Raw genomic sequence first — 18,062 nt, forward strand, 5'->3', positions numbered from 1 at the left:
GTTCATGTACACAAATTAGTTTAAGGTAGTCTTGGTAACGGGTGAATCCCACAATACATTACGCGTTGGGTAAAATGACGAACCGGGTTCAGAAACAGTGCTGGGCCCACGCGGTATCCGCTGCAGCTACAGTCTTGAAAACAAGGTGGAGTATTCCTTAGAGGTATGTGAGTAATTAGCAGACCGTTTTTTGTTGGTATCACTGCGTAATTTTTTTCCCGGGCTAGATGGACTGCCCTTGCCACCACCCCCAGCACTAGGTGTTAAAGTGCTGGACAGCTGGAAATGCCAGCAATCAAACAAGGCCGCCAGGCTCCAAGCAACCCTCGGAGTAGGCCAGATCAATATTAGTAGTTGATGGACGGCCAACTGAAGAGCGATGACCATTCAAATACATCACTGCAGATCTTAACAATGAAAAGCAAAGCCTACATCGCAGCCAGAATAAGCATTTGCTGTAATTAATGGTATCACTACGTAATCTTGTGGGCGCTTCGAAATGTACGAAAATCACTGTGGTTTTACACCATTTACGTACTTTTTTGGGGCGTGTCCCTTTCAATATTAATGTATTGATTATTAACCAAATAAATTCAATATGAACACATTTATAACAGCCAGCTATAGATAGCAGCAGCTTTCTTAATCTGTTGGGGTGTCCACATGTTGTTGTTGCTTTCATACAGGTGTCTCACAACCCTGCAGAGCCAGAAGTTGCAGAGTCACGAATCGTCATCCAAGAATACTGAAATACAGTCTAACTTATAATATACACTGAATTTAGTAAACGCATCATTAAGAATAGGATGTATTCTTTAACAACGGAGTACAGTGGAGTATAGTCTAGAACGCCTTATTATTCTACTAAATGTTTAGCTAAAGAGGTAGTGCTAAAGGTGTTTCTCGTTTTGTGTTTACTCCGGGGCGTGCTTGCCTGTTTCTTCAGGTGAAGCGGTTATCTCCTAGTCGTGTGACATACCGGGCTGTACGTACTACCGGGGTGACCTGTACGATACTACGACTCCCAGCCTCGCTCCCAGCAAAAGTCGCCATTGCTTGTGGATACTTAGGCGTCTTATTGTGGTATGGCAGAGGAACAGACGTTAGAAGAAGAGTACAACATTAGAACTGTTCACCATCAAGAGCCAGCCATACAAATGCCACAATACTTTTTGCCACAGACCTCCACCACCAGACAATTCCACCAACTACATTTTATATTACCACCATCACACACCCAACATTATCACTGAAGAATGCTTTTTTACAGAACTACTAAAGAATGGAATGAGCTGCCACCATCTAGTTATGATGAACTCCTGGACCAACATTTATAAGTCAATTTATATTATTGGATGTATATCAGCACATTGCTGTCTTTCCAATATAATATAATCATAAACATTTTACGGACTTTAGATTGATCATAATGATGATTGATTGTTTATTATTACCCAGTGTGGTGTTGGGTGTTCCCAGCAGGAAGTACTACTATCACGAGTACTATCACTTTCTGTAGACTTGAAAAAAAAGAAACTAAAGCAGCTACTACTAGCCAACTTCTTAAAGCGTGAGAACATTATGTAAGTGTGCTAGCACAGATGATCAATGTCACTGAAAAAGATTTTTTTTAAAGTTGAGTGCATTACCATACAGTGACTGCATGGTCATCAATTTGTAGAAAAAATGTTGTTGGTGCCACAAGAAATCAGTTAACTTTGACTACAAAGTGAATAATTATAGTTTTACTGGTACAATGAGCGATACTGTTGTTGATTGCAACTAGTTGCCAATGATGCTGGCATTGGGTGAATTCAAAACAATTACTGTAACAGCATTGACAAAAACTGTATGGGATGACAAGTGTAACTCGATAACGCCTAAGGCTACGGACTTGATTTTTTCATTGTTCGGTGTTGCTTCAGCCTGAGAGGTGCCTTTTGGCATACCACAGTACATACAATGCATTCTTCATGGACTTACCAGTGTCCTCCTTGGTGTCCTATTCATCTTTGCTGACAGCAAAAAGTGTCGATTTGGTGGTAGCATGTGATGGCTTCCCTTCGTAATATAAATTGTCTGCATTTTTCATAGTGACTATTTTGTTCACAGAGGTGCTTTTCAAACGGTTCTCAATTCGTACTGCTGCGTAATGGGTTGAACATATAGCCAACAATGAAGCATAGTGGATACTTCACTTTTCAGATGATAAGTGATATAACTGGGATGCATGGCACCATTTCTTTTGGTATGTGGCAATTGCAGAGGTGCTTTTCAAACAGTTCTTGATTCAAAATGCTGTGTAACAGGTCGAACATAGCTGACAACGAAGCATAATGGATACTTCAATTCTCAGATGATAATTCGTGCCATTTCATATGTAGTAGCTATGCGTGGGTTCACCAGTCATAATAAATATTTCCAAAAAAGTTAACAAACAAGTACACAAAAAATTGGAATTTTCAACTAGAGTAGGGACCATAGCACATCAGTAAAACAGTACTGAAACAAGCTGGAATGATGCACGATATTAAATCACGGTAAAACAATAAGAAGTGTTATATTATATCTCTACTGCACTCAAGATACCATAATAAAATGCACAGTAGGGATATAACACTTGTACAATTTTTTTTTTGTGTACTTGTACACTATACATCATCACAAGAATTATTTTCACCTGCATAGTCAAAAGTGTAGTTCTCTGGGTATACTTGTTGAGTAGTATCCACCCTTTCTACTTACTGAGTTTGCTCATCTAAGTACATGAAATCCAATAAATGCAAAGAACAATACATAAAATACAAATAGATATTTCATTGTAATAACAGTTATTCATTGATGTATATATACCTTCATTTTCTTTCATCATTCCTGGTTTACAGTTTGGGTCATCGTCATCAGTGCTGCTATCATATCAGAGTCTACTATTATAAAGTTTAAATATATTACATGTCAATTGTTATATCTCAGTATGTACAACCCCTTAGCTAAATTATTAATTCATGAATTATTCATACTGTAAGTTGATACACACCTTCATTTTTCTTCTTACTCTTTGGCTCACTGCCACCACACGTCATTGCTATAACTTCCTTTCCCTTCTTTTTCTTAGTCTTTGGCTCACCATCACACTTTACTGTTACAACTTCCTTTCTCTTCTTCTTAGTCTTACATATTGCAATTGGATCACTATCATAGTCCGTTCCTTTAAAGTTTAAAATACAGAATATTGTGTACATGTCAACTGATGTCCCACTACAACAACTACCTGTAATTAAAATATATTTTAAATTAAGTTAGAACTGTCCATAGATCATGGTCACATTTAAAAGCATGCATCAAGAGAAGATAAAGTACTTTGTGTTGGCTTTGAGGTAAGAGAAGTAGGTGGTTGTGGGTAGAAGTTTTGCTACATACACCTGATGACTACTTTAAGAATTAGCACCTCTTATTGTAGCTACCTGGAGAGGTTGACAATGAAATTTAAGTCAATTCGCAGCTGACTTCAGAAATAAAATCATACCAGTAGCACACAAACTTCAGCTATTTAATTATTGAAGTTTTGCAAAACCACCTATGTGCATATATGTAAGTAGCTAAACAAATAATGAAGATCTAAGCATTAAATAACTACAGTACACAGCATGATGAGAGGAATCTATGGCAGAATTTATCAAATGCACACATAAAGCTATATAAGGTCATTGGCTCTGCAGTTCAAAGTGTTGTAAGGACTGCCCACACAAGCTGTTGTTGACAGTTCAGTAATTGGATGGGTATGGCCTAACAGTTTTTGTGCCACTGCTATAGATCTGAGGCTTTCAACAGATTTCCTTTGAAGTGCTTTAAAGTTTTAATATAGCCATAGAAATTCCGTAGACAATTGTTAGATTTAAGAGCTCTAAGAAACACAGTGGAACCTGTTGATCAGGACACTTGAATTAAAGGACAACTATATACATAATAATGGACTCTCAGTAGTGGCCCTTAAGTATTTCTTCGCATGTAAACTAACTGGAATATCAGGATGCTGTGATATTTGGGGTGATCAATTATTTGCTGCATAAGATATGCTTTAAATACACAGGTTTCACTGTAGCCCTAAACTTTGTTTTGTGTAGCAGATCAAATCTACATTTTAGTACCTCTTTTCTCCTCTTTATCACTAAACCCTTCATTATCACTAAACCCTTCATCATCACTAAACCCTTCATTATCATCTTCATCACTGCACCCGCTTCCCAGCACTATAATTCCAGAACTTCTTTTTTTCACTTTCAATGTTGAAGCTTTCTTTTGGGGCCTGCAAAGTTATACGTAAATATATGTTAATGATTATGTACTCCTTGTACATATGTACATACATAGTATCTTTCTTTTTTTTTCTTGGCTTTCTTTACTTTGCTGGATTCATTCTCTAAAGAACACGTGTATATCATCTTTTGCAATGACAGAATACTCTTACACTTGTGTACCTTCTGTTTTAGCGGTTTTCCATTTCTTCTTTTCTGTTGCGGTGTATGAACATAAATCACACAATATATAGCCATATCAAGGCCGGAGGAGACGGTCCGGTTGGTCAGGCCTGAGCCGGACCAATAATCTGGAGTTGAACCAACTAGCTGACCAGCTCGAACTATATTACTCTCATGCAATCTTTGGACGATCACTTCACATGTAGCTACGGACATTTTACAGATGTTATTGAAAATGCATGACACGAGTAGTTACCTAGTTTCTCAGCCTAACTAAAGCACAGAACTATACATGTATAGTACCTCCAATTACCTTACAGTAGAGCATAGCATTCGTATGGTTTTGTACAGAAATGATTGTGGGTTATACGTACAGTACGTATCACGTGTGTTGACAGTTGGCATTTATCACGTGTAAGGCAGGTGTTTTCTTTGATTCTAAACCAGCACACTTATATCACAATTCAATCTTCATAAAATAATTCCTTGGCTTGTCTCTCTTGGCTTCCTTTACTGGGCGAAGGGCTGGCAGTGACAAACCAGATGACTCATTCCTCGGCAAGAAGCTGTACACCCATACATTACATGGTGGCTATCTGGATGAGATGTTGAGTAGAAATCACTCCTCTTCAACTACCCACTCCTGTCGAGATACTGAGCAAACTCTCAGTCTCACCCACATCGCGCCATTTTCGAATACTGATTGGTCTCGTGACTGTCCACCAGTATATTTACGCGATGATCCGTTCATTTCATACAAACCAGTATAGTAGTAGCTATACTGTATTTTTGTAGCTGTGCATGTAGCTTTTTATTGTAGCTGTGTGTGAATTCACTGTATAGTACTTATATCCTAGATAAAGGGGGCCATGCTGCATGGGTTCCTGTGAAATTTGGGGGGAAAGTTGCAAATTGCTAGCTAGTTGTACTTTTAAAGTTTAGCATCAATTTTAAATTTTAAGGCATTTTCAAGCCTTTAAATTGCAAAAATTCTGCAGCTCCTGGGGGTTGCACCCCCATGCAGACCCCCCTTAAACTTAATTATAATTAAATGAACCATACAGCAAGTTTCATGCTGTGTCCCCTATATGTCAGGTCTACAATTATACATAGTATAGAAAGTCTGCAGAACAACAGATAGGCTTGAGCATATTTATATAGCTATAGCTAGCAGTGAAATATCACTAAAATTGCATATCTGAGTGTCTAATTTTCAAAAATTTCCTGTGGGGGCATGCCCCCAGACCCCCCTAGAATGCTCGTGCTTCGCACTTCGCAGAGTGTGCTTTGCACACTGTGCAACAGCTCCTCTCTCATTGGCATGTATATAGTAGCAATTTCAACATTATAGTCAATGGCCTGACCAACTCAATTTTCCCTCCTCCGGCCCTGCATATATAATTGTACTGTATGAACATACCATCAGCATTTGTGATATGTTTTGCTTCTTTTTCGTCTGTATTGTAGTTTCACAATAAACAGACAGTATAAGTTGGGCTGCTTAATACCTGATAGTGTAAATTCAAATTCATTTCTTAGATATAACTTCTCTTTCTCGAGTATCTCTCGTTTAGGGCCTGCAATATAAAATCTTGTCCTGAGTTATTCGTACATGCATACGAATAACTCAGGACTGTACACTGACCAAATAACCATGCATTCACATGGTACATACGTACATGTCACAACTATAAATAAATTAGAACACCTGAGCCTAATAAAATAGCATTACACAAGCCAACTAAATAGCATTTATTTGATATACTGACAAGTTTGCACATACCAGCATTTAATCTTGCAAAACAAATTCAACATACAGGCTGTTGTCACTGTTCCACGATGAACTCACACACAGGTGCATACTACACCATGTAATTTAATAAGGATGTTTATTGAGACAATGCATTTTGTGTTGAAGATTTCCACTAGATACATATTATTTCGAGTTATGTATGATTTTACAACCAATGCTTAATGCTGATGTAGTTCACAACTTAGGAAAGAATTGCAAATGCACGAACCCAATATTAAACCAAGTATCCATCGTGCTATAGCTGATGTTTTGATGCAAGCTAAATCACAAGTCCACTTTGATTCTAGAAAGCAGGGGGTGAAGAATTAATGCTGAAATATTAGTTTACATGCCCTGCGACTGCAGTAGCTGATTTTCTGGTTAACACAAGTGCCACCCATTTGCATGTATGTATGTACGTAGATTTGTCCATACTTTTACGTATAAAAGCAAGCAAACAATGTGGGAATGCTGGCTGAAAAAGTTCATGACTTTATTCAAGACACATACAATTGTTGATACTGCATGCATGTTGCCATGATTGACCGAATTGTTGCTAAGTACTTCATTCACTTTGTGGCATTGCTAGAAAACAGTATTGCTAGTTTAAGAAAACAACAAGTGGGAGGGAATTGTGCAGAGGATCATAGTTGCTGCATATTATTGGAATGTAGTTATATGACCACTCACTACTCAAGTACCAACCCATAAGACTAATAAAAAATGATGTAGGAAAAATTATTTAATTTTATTTAACTACTAGCCACATATAACATACTCTAAGAAAACACATGAACATCTTAAGTCTTCCTGTGGAGCTGCTGGTTTACATACACCACATATCCTTTCTATCAGTGGCATGTGTAGTTGCAATACATATCACAGCTACTACAACTGGTAAACGAAACACCATCCCTATATGGAGTGAGTTTGCATGGCTAGTGATTAACTGATTTTCTGGTGAGAGGTACCATAACATCAACAGATATGCAAACTTGCATGGCATGGATAATTACCCAGGGAAGGTAAACAGTAGTTCCATCCATTTGCTTGTACGTATGTATGTAGATATATGTCCATAATTTTATGTGTAAAAACATGCAACCAATGCTTAATACTGATGTAGTTCACAACTTAGGCAAGAATTGCAAATGCACGAACCCAATATTAAACCAAGTATCCATCGTGCTATAGCTGATGTTTTGATCCAAGCTAAAACACAAGTCCACTTTGATTCTAGAAAGCAGGGGGTGAAAAATTAATGCTGAAATATTAGTTTATATGCCCTGCTACTGCAGTAGCTGATTTTCTGGTTAACACAAGTGCCATTCATTTGCATGTATGTATGTACGTAGATATGCCACATATAACATACTCTAAGAAAACACATAGCATCTTAAGTCTTCCTGTGGAGCTGCTGGTTTACATACACCTCATTTCCTTTCTATCAGTGGCATTGATTAAGTCAAGTTGCAATACATATCACAGCCACTACAACTTGTAAGCGAAACACCATCCCTATATGGAGTGAGCTTGTATGGCTAGTGAGTAGCTGATTTTCTGGTGAGAAGTACCATAACATCAACAGATATGCAAACTTGCATGGCATGGATAATTATCCAGGGAAGGTAAACAGTAGTTCCATCCATTTGCGTGTACGCATGTATGTAGATATATGTCCATAATTTTATGTGTAAAAACATGCAACCAATGCTTAATGCTGATGTAGTTCACAACTTAGGCAAGAATTGCAAATGCACGAACCCAATATTAAACCAAGTATCCATCGTGCTATACCATCCATTTGCGTGTACGTATGTATGGATGTAGATATAGGTCCATAATTTTATGTGTAAAAACATGCAACCAATGCTTAATGCTGATGTAGTTCACAACTTAGTAAAGAATTGCAAATGCACGAACCCAATATTAAACCAAGTATCCATCGTGCTATAGCTGATGTTTTGATCCAAGCTAAAACACAAGTCCACTTTGATTCTAGAAAGCAGGGGGTGAAGAATTAATACTGAAAGATTAGTTTATATGCCCTGCTACTGCAGTAGCTGATTTTCTGGTGAGAAGTACCATAACATCAACAGATATGCAAACTTGCATGGCATGGATAATTATCCAGGGAAGGTAAACAGTAGTTCCATCCATTTGCGTGTACACATGTATGTAGATATATGTCCATAATTTTATGTGTAAAAACATGCAACCAATGCTTAATGCTGATGTAGTTCACAACTTAGGCAAGAATTGTAAATGCACGAACCCAATATTACACCAAGTATCCATCGTGCTATAGCTGATGTTTTGATCCAAGCGAAAAACAGAAGTCCACTTTGATTCTAGAAAGCAGGGGGTGAAGAATTAATGCTGAAATATTAGTTTACATGCCCTGCGACTGCAGTAGCTGATTTTCTGGTTAACACAAGTGCCACCCATTTGCATGTATGTATGTACGTAGATTTGTCCATACTTTTATGTATAAAAGCATGCAAACAATGTGGGAATGCTGGCTGAAAAAGTTCATGACTTTATTCAAGACACATACAATTGTTGATACTGCATGCATGTTGCCATGATTCTGACCGAATTATTAAGTACTCCACTCACCTTATGGGGTTGCTAGGAAACAGTACTGCAAGTAGTTTGAGAAAACAACAAGTGGGAGGGAATTGTGCAGGGGATCATAGTTGCTGCTTATTATTTGAATGTAGTTATGTGCCCACCCACTACTCAAGTACTACCCATGTACCATGTTGTACCAACGGGATACATCTTTCTCATCCTACCCATAGGAGGAATAAAAAATTATTTAGTAACTTTATGCAACTACTAGCCGCATATAACATACTCTAAGAAAACACATGAACATCTTAAGTCTTCCTGTGGAGCTGCTTGCTGGTTTACATACACCACATATCCTTTCTATCAGTGGCATTAAGTCAAGTTGCAATATACATATCACAGCTACTACAACTGGTAAGCGAAACACCATCCCTATATGGAGTGAGTTTGCATTTGTGGTCAATTAACAGGAATGGTCTGCATGTGATGTAGCTTCATGTTGAAGGTTTGTGGATACTACATTAAACGATTTGACATTCGCTAATCACATATAAACCAATCAAAATTAATGTTGATAATGTACCACAGCTTGATCTATAACCAGAAGAAGACTAAGTAGACCTTAAGAAGTTCAGAATAGCTGTACAACAATTGGATCACTTGCAGAAGTTCAATTAAGCAATGATGTCGAACTACTGTGGATTGAAGGAACTGACAGTACGTGCATGTACTAAAAGTAAAACATACTTTGTGTGTTCCATGGATGCAGGAATGAATGAAAAATTGTTTTGATCTTATATATATATACTTTAAATCTAGCTAATTGCTGAAATGGTTATATTTACTTGACATCAGGTAGAGTTATATCTTTTATAGCTGTATGGGCTAAGCACATAGATGTTTAGCAAGTTAAGTATGGTAAACTGGTGCAGTTAACTATATACAAACTTGCATGCCCAAGTATAACTAAAGTTCAATGCTTATACATAGTTGTACTAGCTACTGTTACAGTGCTCAGTGGAACCTCTCTTAAAGGATTGTCTCTGTAAAGGATACTGTACATTTAACCTCGATGCTTATAAATGACAGTTTTTGAGGCTTTTATACCTATACAATTTTACCCATCTGTGAAATACGACCCAAACGATGGTCCGGCCCAAAGTGTCCGTTAAATGTGACTGGATTTGCAAAAAGAGGTCTTCCACACACATCCATTTTACCAACTTTGACAATTCATAACTTGAGATTGGAAAACATTATTGACTTGAAATTTGGTCAGAAGTGAGCACCAACATAGGTTAATGGATGGAGAAAATTTCAGGTTTGTATCTTTCTTGAACACTAAGTTATAGTCTTCCAAGCTCATAGAATTGGATGTGTGTGGAAGACCCCTTTTCACAAATCCGGTCACAAATAGAGGTTCCACTGTCGTACTGTAGCTGTACTATGACGTGCAGGTTATTCATGGTCAACGTACCAATTGCTATGAGCCTTATCCGCAATTACGTCACAACGCGAAAATAACGCAAAAATGGCGAAAAGTGTGGGGGCCAAGTGGGGTACTTTGTGTGGAAGGGATAACGTTTCGAGATGTTCCACGTGAAGAAAGCATGAGAAAACTTTGGTGAGCTTATTAACTATCTTACTATGTAGGGGCACGCATTTTCGTACTTCTCGAGCAGTCCTACGGTCTGCTTTTGGTTTCTTCCCAATGGCTCTCTGTACAAAAGGCCCCCACACTTTTCGCCATTTTTGCGTTGTGACGTAATTGCGGATAAGGCTCATTATCGTACCACGATGCTTCGCAGATGCCACCACCTTTTGTTTCTTGCTGGGAAAAATCACGAGCGTTTCGTTGCCTACTGCTGGTGAATCTTTCTCCACGATTTCTTCGTGTGGGTGGACAGAGCAAGGTTTGCCCGGCTCTTTAGTCCACGATATCAAGTAATATTGCTCTGAAAAGGTTAAAATAATAGAATGACACGACCATAATTACTGCGTAGCTGCAGTCACATAGCTACAGCTAGTCGGTCGAGCTAACCGTAACCAAGTATAACTAACCTTTCCGTTTCTCAGCTTCCTCTTTTAATTTCTTTCTCAACATAGCTAGCTTCACCGGCAACGTACCAAAATCAAATTCTGCACCTTAGTAGAAAGTTAAAACACGCAAACATGTGTGCCGTAGCTCCAGTTGGTGAAATATTTGTACCAGCTGCAGCTACGTATGACAAACCGGATGCGGTAGCTAAATTGTGCGCACATGCGCAAATAACTTCACGTGACAGCCACACATGCATCACTTTGTTGTGTCTGATCTAATAATCATAGCTATACGTACGTACGTAGGTGAAGTTTTTAAACACATTATTGAGCTGTTACAGAAACCGGTTGTTCAATTTTGTAGCCGGTGTGTTGCTCCTAGTACGTCCTGAATAGGTAGAACTGTATGAGTGATCAGTCTAGTGGTTAGCTATTGGTATACGTACGTATGCTTCATTGTGTAGCAATTAAGCTGATATACTCGAGCAGAATTGATAAATACACCAGTGAGCCGGTATATGAAATAATTTATGCATCCGTAACTACACGTACGTATATTAAAATTACAAATACATCTACGTACATATAAATGCACATATAATATAGCTACGTAGCTAGCTACTGAATGCAAATAATCCAGCAATAGCGGCTTGAAGATGCGACGATCGACCTGTGTGAAGATACAAAATACAATAAGTTACGGACGTGTAATAAGTATTAGCTATAACATACAAAATAGCTATGTGCTAGCTTAGTTATAACAAGCTCTAAGAAAAACAGAACCGGAAAAAAAAAACTACGCCACAGTGCATGGCTACGGTGCGTAATGTCTGCTACGATTGCAACTTTGTAATCGTATTACAGCACTGTAATTACGAAAGGGAGCTACGCGTAAACGTATTTTGCTTCAACGCAAAATCCTATCGTAAAAACAGAACAATTACGATTACAAAACGTTGCTTTTTTTCTGATGCATACCGTAGCTGCATGGCACCAGATTTTTAGAAGTAGCATAACATCAACTTGTTTTTGTTGTTTTTTTTTGCTTTACTCTGTATTTCTGTCTCGAGATTTTGGTTGGTGTCAATTTATTGGTGTCTTACTAACACTGCTATTGGTTACTGATGACAATGGCAATAGTGTTGTGTCTCTAAGCACCACCAGCCTACATACATGTGGATATACATGGGGCCAGCCTTTCAATACAGAGGCATTCAGTTTGCTTGTCCATGACTACATTGTGCATGTGCAGTGAATAGCCAATGTAATTTGAGTGGTGATTCTTGAACTCTGCAAAGAATGGTTTTCATGAGTTACTTACTGCACATGTGATACATACTCACAGACAACCGATGTGCTTGCCTCATACACTTCCTTATACTGAGATATGTTACACAACTTGTAAACTTGTTGGTACCACAAACAGAAGATACCTGGAATAGATTAGTACCCATTAGTTAGTGTGCTAATATGTTGAGTAACAATTGATTATATAAGGTAGTGTAGCTATGCCTTCATGAAACACCTGCTTGTTTGTTTGTGCTGAGCTTTGTGGTCAAGTCTTTACAACTGCCTGTATTTTTGTATGCTACAGTAGATGTCTGTGTGCTTGAATGTGTGTATGTGTGCATGCGTGCATGTGTGTGATGTTACTGATGTAGACTTGTTATGTCACTTTTTAATGGGAGTGAAGCCATGAAAGTACACCATACATTGGCATTTCTTTTAAAGGAGCCTCTGCGTAAAGGACACTGTACTTACACAGGACAGCTCTACCGATTGCAAGTTTTCTCTGAAATTTAGCATTTTTGTAATTGTAAAATTTCAGTGGTCCAAACAGAAGTTCCACTGTATGTGTGTAGTTTTGAAGTATGTAATTTCAGGTTAAACAAATTTTATGGTTTCATTTTCTGAGGTGACTCGTTTTCCATACCAGTTGTCAATTACATAGCATAGAATAAACCTGATGATTATATGATGAACAGCTAAGTAACTACAAACTCCATGACAATTATTACCCTCAATAGTTGGTTTGTATAGTATCCCTTAGAGGGATACAGGAAGCTTTAGACTAGTCGTTTAATCCTTCAGTCTTGTCTCCAAGGTAAAATTCATCAGTTAGTTATTATAAGCATATTACTATGGTTGAGATCTCTAATTGATATGTAAGTTTCAATCTGAGAATAGGAACTAACAGTTTGAAGTGTTTGAGATTGTGTGTTGTTTATAGGCCTACATGGAGACACACCCATTTGTGATGAGTCAGTTTGAGCTTGAGGTTGTCATGCAAAAAGACTACTTGTGTACGTACGTATGTGTTTGGTATAATAATTATATAGCTACTTATTTACATATTTTGTTATCATGTAGTATACTGTCTACTGCCAACATGACATAGCCCTTGATGCACGTCTCTGTTTGAGGTGGGTCCCATCCAGGTTCCAGTGTGGATCCACACCCATCTTTAACCCTGGAAAGTATGCTGTAACTGTCATACAGTACAGCCCAAATGCAATGTTGTGAGTACTAATTGTGTGCGATTAAAAGCTTACTAAATGGGGCATGACAGCCGTTTTGTTTATGGGGTGTGGCAGCCATTTTGTTACTCACCAACAAAACAGCTACCATACCCCTTTTAGCATGTTTTTAATCATGTGCAATGCAATTTAGTGCTTGCAACAAGTATAAGAAAAAATTTTAAATTCCAAATTTTTTCTTATACTGGTTTGTGAAGTTTTTTTTGCAAGTTCATGACCACTAAATATCTACTGAGTTACTCACAGCACTATTATACTAGATTATGACTCATATAATAACAATTGATCAGTGGGCGTGACTCTACATAAGCCTGCAGGCAATAATGGACGTGGATTCGTGCATACCTATGGACTGATGAATGGGTGTGGCTACCATATGTCTACAGACAGTAATTCACGTAAGTGGGCGTGGATTCGTGCATACCTACACACTGATGAATGGACATGGCTACCATATATCTAGAGATTGTAATTTACGTAAGTGGGCATGGCTCACAAAAGAAGCAGAGCTATGCTATGACGTGTAGTAACACGTCCACATTTAATTTAGCACGTGGGACCAGACCCGAATAATCTGTAAATAAAGCAGGACCTGGATGACCCGACTCGGTTTAACATTGTTACTAAATAAACTATATTTATTGACTTACACATTGCTATTTAGTTCGCCGTGAGTTGCTCTCTATGATCGATATCAACAGCGAGTCACGTACACGGTGCAACCGGCGACCACGTGTATTCGAATAGTTTGATGCAATATACCGTATAGCGCAAAACTTTGGCGGGTAAAACTTTGGCGAATCAGCAACATTCACAATTTGGCGGGTAAAACTTTGGCGAATCAGCAACATTCACAATTTGGCGGGGAAAACATTGGCGAATCTGCCTATCATGCTTCTGAGGCGTCTTTATGAAGTGCCACTCTGACGAAGTGCGCACTAAATTCCAGACAGCGTAAAGCCACAATCGAAAATTTATATCATCACGTGCGTAACACACATGCCGGTATGGTGCTAGCGTTTTCAGTTGAAAGTGTTGTTCGGTGGATATCACGTCTATAAAGAGGTTTGGGATGCTGCGATCGATGAAACTGAACTGCCTTGTAAAAAGGAATTGCACAATCCACATGATCCATCAGCCGTTGCGATAGTGAAGCCAGCTGCTGACCCGAGTGGCCATGGACGCATTATTGTTGGCCATGTACCCAGAGTAATTTCCACTCTTTGCTCTATATTTATTCGTCGTGGGGGATCTCTAGTATGCGTGGTCACTGGAACAAGGCAGTACTCAGCAGATCTACCCCAAGGGGGCTTAGAAATTCCGTGTCGTTACATTTTCAGATCGGGCGATGCGGACTGCCAGAAAGCTAGGAAGTTGGTGGAAGAATTGCTTTCTATTAAAGTAAAGATTTTGGAACACGCAGAGGACAGGATTGAAACTGGAGACAAGACTGAGGACAAGGATGCAGTGGACAAGAGTGAGGACAAGGCTGTTGACAAGACCGAGGATGTGCAAAGACCCAAAGTTGCACTCCCAGTGGGTACTAGTACTGATATTCAAGCAGCAAACAGGTCCGTAGATGTTTTAAATATTGCGGATGATGGCGATGCAGAACCACCACCAAAGAAACGCAAGTTAAATGAGGTGGACATTGAACAAGTAATAATGGGTGAGGAACTTAGTGACCTTCATATTAATCTTGCTCAACAATTGTTAAGCAGTCAGTTTCCAGAAATGGGCGGTTTACGTTCCACTTTACTACAGCAGAAAGAGATCCGAGCACTTGAAAAGAAGAATAGGATACTGCAGATTATACACAGCTGCAGCCGCCACCACTGGCTATTGGCAACCAACATTGGCAACAGAGGCAATGAAATTCTTGTTTATGACTCGATCTTCAAAAACCTTGATAAGGAAACTAAGAAGTTAATTTCTGATCATTTCCCGTCTGTACCAGTCTCCAAGATTAGAGTTGTTAAATCGCAGAAGCAGCAGGGTATAAAAGATTGCGGTCTTTTTGCCATAGGGTATGCGACAGCGTTGGCTCATGGACAGAACATGGCAAAGTTGAGATTCCGTCAAGAATCAATGAGATCACATTTTATTAACTGTGTTCAACAGAACAAGTTTACCCCATTCCCCCAATTACAGTAGGTCAGTACCTCCTGACATACATTTTACATGTACAGTGCTCATTCTAGGATATTAAATTAAACTGATTACATAATTGTCATGTAAAATTCACTAGCATAATGTACAATCAATTTCATTTTACAGCATGTACATAGTGTCTATAATCACTTTATACAATACAATCAATTATTCCTGCTTCCTTGAAGCCATTCTTTATAATGTCTGGCTTGCTTTGTAAGTATCCGTAAAGCTCAAAAATCCACTGTGCCCCCAGTGGCTTCATCACACTCATCCGAAGATCCACTGGAGCCATTTCAGATTCTCCGGCCAGTTGAGAACTAACTTGCTGAGCATACCATTCCTGGAACTTATTTCGCAAAAACTCTTTAGCTGCCTTGTTCACGCTTAAATCTAAAGGCTGCAGCCTGTCAGTACAATTGGCTGGTACCAGGACAACATCAATAAAGTTGGCATCAAGGAGTCTCAGCAGTTTCTCAGTGCACTGACCTTTAAAGTTGTCAAAAATTAGTACAGCTGGGTGGTTAGCTGAAAGGTTAAGGCTTTGCCTGGTTTGCCGAAGATAAGGGAATATTATATCATTGATGTAAAGCTCCATGGTATCCTCATTACACCAATGGTTTGCAGTGTAAGTAATGCTCCAATCTGAAGGGAAAGTAAATGAAGGCAAGCATTTTGATGTCTTGCCCTGGTACACCAGCTGGGGAGGAAGAAAATCACCAGACATGGAGCATCCAAAGACAGCTGTAATCTGGCGTTTGTCGTCCTTGCCATCAATTTCAACACGCTTAGCCCCCTCCTGCTCCATTGTCCACTCAGACACAGGTACATACTTTAGACCAGTCTGGTCCCAATTAATAATCAACTCTGCGGGCACCTCATCCATTACAACCGCACTCTTGATGTCTTGGTGAAACAGCTGCTTGAGTTCATCGAATTTTTCTACACAAACTTTGGCCTTTGTGTTACCTTTCCTTTTGACCAGCCCCATCCGCTTAAATAAGTACTTGGCCCAATCTTTGGTGAGAACACTGGATAAAGATTTGGCACCTCTGCTCAGTAAAATCCCTTCCCCAACAGCAATGGCTACACTAGTGTTAACTATACACCCTCTCTTCCTCATGTCCGTTAAATAATGCCGTACCTGCTGATCTACCTCTTCCCCAGTTGCCAATGGACGTCCAGTCTTCATAGATGGCAATTCTTTAATTAATTCAGTCTCTTCGGAGCCCAAACAAAGCCTATTGAGTTTAAGGCATTCTTGATAAGAATTCTTGAATCTCCGAATGCTGCTCTCCTTCAGTGGTAAATCTGGATACCTTTTCTCGTAGTATCGTATTGTCGCTGTGACACCACATTCGGATGCCCGCTTGCCAAGTTCATACTTTTGGGCTGGTGTCAAAAATGAATATGGACCGCGGCTTTTCTTTCCGGCCTGTTCTTTCTCAAGTGCTTCAACCTTCGTGTTCGCTGCAGCTATTGCAGCACTAGGCACCTTTTCACTTAAAGAACCATTTGGGTCTGGCAAATCAGGCTTCTGATTCGAAGATCGAAAGTTCTTTAGGATAGACATCAGACAAGTCGCGCCACGCTTACAATACTCGGGTATTCGATACACGTGAAAATATTTTTATTGTAGTCGCGCGCATTTCTAATAATTTGGAGGGGTAAAACTTTGGCGATTCTATGCAATTCGCCAATTTCGCCAATGTTTTCCCCACGCCAAAGTTTTGCGCTATACGGTACACTGGTATGGAAGCCGTATTGTAGTCTATTAACACTCGGCAGTAGAACCTTGACTGATGGTCATGGTTATTATTATTATTATGGTAAAAAAGGATAAAAGGTAAGACAATAGTGCAAGCATTGTATACTTATCAATATACCAAAGGTTTTTTCTTAAGCGAACTAGAAACATTTCTGCAAACAAAATTAGGGCTTTAGCTGTAGCCACTTTTCCGCTACACTTGACTGAAAGCGTCAGGCCAGGCAGACAGTAGATAATTCTGTTAAATATATATATTTTTTCTAAATTCTGTAGCAACTTGACGCAAATGTTTCGGGTCGATCTAAAGACACTTTTGGGCTTGGTTTTACCTAACCAATCCTGTCATATCGTTGTGAGGTAAAATTGTGGCAGGTTTTTGGGTTATATTATATCACGGATCACCCCACACCTTCGATGTCCCTAATATACAGTACCATCGTACTGTATGATGTTGCGTTTGGGTGGTACCATATGTATATACAAACTTGATAGTCAGTTTTCTATTTTATCAGATTGTTGTTGGAATTAGACAGTTTACTACTGCACACAATGAATAGTACATTAGTATAGTGGTTGTTATGACAACAGGTGGTTGGTGGACAATGACAATGATATGGTTTATTCCTCCATAAAACTCACACCTTACTAATCTCTCTTCCTTCTGTGTACGTGTTTCGGAGAATGTCATGGCTCAGTAGAGTACCACTGCTAACATATTAGGT

General features: G+C 39.0%; 1 protein-coding gene and 1 long non-coding RNA gene across 3 annotated transcripts in view; one reads left to right on the forward strand and one right to left on the reverse strand.

Moving 5' to 3' along the window:
- The window catches only part of LOC136247561 (equilibrative nucleoside transporter 1-like), a 265,718-nt gene that overhangs the window by 32,697 nt on the left and 214,959 nt on the right, over positions 1-18,062 (forward strand). The window lies entirely within an intron of this gene.
- LOC136246250 (uncharacterized) lies at positions 4,164-4,534 on the reverse strand. Its single transcript, XR_010696334.1, has 3 exons — positions 4,479-4,534; positions 4,368-4,420; positions 4,164-4,306 (listed from the first exon to the last, which is right to left on the reverse strand). It is a non-coding gene; the product is annotated as an uncharacterized lncRNA (long non-coding RNA).

This window comes from Dysidea avara, chromosome 2, assembly GCF_963678975.1.
Source record: "Dysidea avara chromosome 2, odDysAvar1.4, whole genome shotgun sequence".
NCBI classification, from domain to species: domain Eukaryota; kingdom Metazoa; phylum Porifera; class Demospongiae; order Dictyoceratida; family Dysideidae; genus Dysidea; species Dysidea avara.